Source organism: Triticum aestivum, chromosome 7D (genome assembly GCF_018294505.1).
Source record: "Triticum aestivum cultivar Chinese Spring chromosome 7D, IWGSC CS RefSeq v2.1, whole genome shotgun sequence".
In the NCBI taxonomy this organism is placed as follows: Eukaryota; Viridiplantae; Streptophyta; class Magnoliopsida; order Poales; family Poaceae; genus Triticum; species Triticum aestivum.
Window position 1 is genome coordinate 213,423,782 of NC_057814.1, and position 3,474 is coordinate 213,427,255.

A 3,474-nucleotide genomic window follows, 5' to 3' on the forward strand; every position below is an offset into this window, starting at 1 on the left:
ATACCACCACTCCCTCCGTTTTATGTGGAGTAAATAAAAACAGAGGGAGTATACTACGGATGAGGATCCCCTGACGTGGCCAAACCCATTGAGTAACTGACATGCAGGGCCTAGCAAGAATGGGGTCCGCCAGTAAGTGACCGAAAGGGAGGGTAAGGCAGGGATACCTACGTCAGAGGATCCACTTCCACTATACTACTTTGACCAAATGTTAGAGTAAGAATATATGACATGCAACTTACACAAATGTTAGAGTAATAATATATGACATGCAACTTACACAAAGCATACAGGGTCTAATGCATTTTTCGAGGCTAACTTTGACCAAATGTTAGAGATAATATATGACATGCAACTTACACAAAGCATACTGTCAAATTCGTATGTGAAAGGAGTTTCCAATGATATAATTTTCACATTATACATCTCATGTACTATTAACCTTGTCAATAGTCAAATTCGAAACCATCTCGAGTACAAATCTAGGAGTACGTACGAATCTAACAATATTGATTGGGCATTGTTGAATGTTGATACCTTTTTTTTATCAAAGTAGAGATACTTTGACTACACATAAAACTTATATGTAAACTAGAAAGGATAGGGGGAGTATATTGTACGTTCAAAAACGAAACGAACATTGAATACCCTTTATATATGATTTGCGGATGCTATGATCACCGGTTCAATATTTTCAATCCGCCTTAGGTATCACGTGCCCCCACTCGTTCCCTCTCGATTTCATCTCGTGGTCTGGAGATCTATTGAAAGAGGACTAGGGTGGGTACATGCGAATGATACTCGGTGGAATGTTCAAATGAGGCATGCGGGAGGATGGACTCGACTGGAGGGCGACATGATCGATGGAGAAGAGGGTTGGAGAGGAATGAGAAATAAGCAAATGCCACATGATTATACTTGAACGGCTCAAATAAACAATAAGTTGTCTCGCTTGGCCTACATAGTGAAAGGCCTAATGCGCAACGCGGAGCACTGACGCTCAAATATGGCCGGGAAAATAGGGAAACCCACATGTGGGGCACACCCGTCGGGACGACGTAGCGCAGACTAGTCCAATGGAGGAGCTGGCCCACGACCTCCTCACCACCGACAACCGTTCATGTGGGTCATTGGGGCCAACAACGGGGCGCAGCTCCAGCACCGCCTCTGGACACGGCGATCGCGGTGATCGACACGCTCATATCGTCGCTAGAGACGACCGGTTTCAGTGTGCCGAGGGTGGCGTTAGTGCTGTGGCACGACCAACGGTATGTTTGGTTTGTGCCCAAGGTTGCCCCATCAAAGCATTGGGTAGCCAAAATTTTGGTTGAGGTATTGGTTGCCCATGATTTGGCCGACATTGGCAAGAAAAATGAACTAGAGTTGGCTAGAGTTCATTGGCATGCCAAAGAAATGGCAACCATCCAAACAAAGACCAATCTTTGGGTCATGACCAAAATTTTGGTTGAGGTATTGGTTGCCCATGATTTGGCCGACATTGGCAAGAAAAATGAACTAGAGTTGGCTAGAGTTCATTGGCATGCCAAAAAATGGCAACCATCCAAACAAAGACCAATCTTTGGGTCATGACCAAAATTTTGGTAAGGTGCACTTTGGCCACAATCCAAACACACCCCAACACCCGGCTCGTCGAGGATGCACGGGGCGCCGCGACGTGTCCGCGGAGTGGTGTAGCGCGGCCAACTGCATCCTCTGGACCTGAGACCATACCGGGTCGTCTTGCTTTTTCAATGACATGCGGGGATCGCATGTGAGAAAAGGGCATCTCCAACGTTGCCACGACCGCAGCTGACTACCCTGGCACACCAAAACCCTCGTCCCTCGCGCCGTCGCGTGGTGCGTTCCCAGCCGGTGCCAACTGCCCGCATTCATGCCGTCCGTTCGTATGTCGTTGTTAAGAGGCTCGGTGCACGAGGAACCAACTCCGGCGACTTAATGACGCACCCGGACGCTTGGCCTCACCGGAATGTGCTACTTAAAGCGGCAACGCCCAGCTAACCTCCACACCATAGCGCATCGTCCTCCTACCTGGCACCACATCCGCCATGACCGCAAGTGCGAACGCTCTGCGGGAGAGCTTGTCTTCGGGGATGAAGCTCGAGGTCACCGCCCTCGCTCAAGTCGCCTCTCGCGACGCAATAGCAGCGTAGCCGGACGCGGACGCAACCAGACAAGCGGTGGCCACGCTGGCGGCCGACGACGGGAGCACCGTCAGCCACGCGTCCTACTTGCCGCCGTCCAACGTCCGGCACCGCCGAGGTCGGGGACTCCTCCGAGGATGAGTAGGGCATGGGAGGCGGCAGGGCATGGTGTGCCAACTGGCTGGTCCGTATCCCGTGTTCTACTCTTCCTCGTCGAAGACCGCACCCTCACTTCACGGGTCTTGAACCCCGCCCCCGTACATAGAGATCGCAGATGGAGGACGTCGGTCGCCGCCGTAGAATAGGTTTAGGGTCGGGTTTCTTTTATTTTTCTGTCCTATAAAAGTTCGAAATGTAATGAAAATCTGCCGTGTTTCCATTAATCTCGGCCGGTGTATATGAACTTTCACAATAATATACATATTGTAGGAGTACTAGCAAGATGCCCGTGCGTTGCACGGAAGATCAAGATCTTGTGGGAGAAAAGGATGAACGAGGGAAAGCCTTATCGGCAAATGTGGAGAGGAGTGCGGGTAAATTGTCATAGTTTCCTTCCTATCCGTTAGATATAGATCGGACGGCCTATATTGCAGGATGACAGGCACACCATCATCACCAACTCTGCTTTTCATTGAATCGAGACAAATCTAACATGCGAAGTAAAATAAACACATAGGGTCTATACATACACAAATTATCTTAGGCACTCCAATAGTACGTCCACTACACATTCACGCATTTCACATCTTTCTACATCTACGGGAACCTATTAAAGGGTTAACATAAATTGCCTCTCTCTCCTCCCCTGATTTTCATGGTGGTGGGCCCCTCCCTCCCCCCAATCTACAATCAACAGCTCACACGTTTCACATTACGTTAATTACGTAACTGGGATTACGTAGGTGTAGCATTACTCGTCCTAAAAAACCCAACTAAGCCAACCTCCCAGCATATCACGCGGGAAAAGACCCGGCCGCGCCGTTTTAGTCGGGATTACCGGATTACTAGTAGTAGTATCGATGGATCGCGCGAAGCAACAAATTTTTTTTTTGAGGGTGCGAAGCACCTAGTTTAAAAGGAAAAAAGGCGGTACACTCACAACACTCCTGTCGCGGTCGCATTGCACCCCACACACGTTTGGTCCTGCACACGGCTCACGCAAATGGAACGTGCTTCGGCCTGCCTCTTCACTGACACGTGGGACTGCACTTGGAGAAACCGACCATGCGCCAAACTCCCCCCGCCCACCACGCGAAAATCCTCCCCCCCCCACCCAAAAATTCCCCCCAAATCCGATTCAACCGCCCTTCGG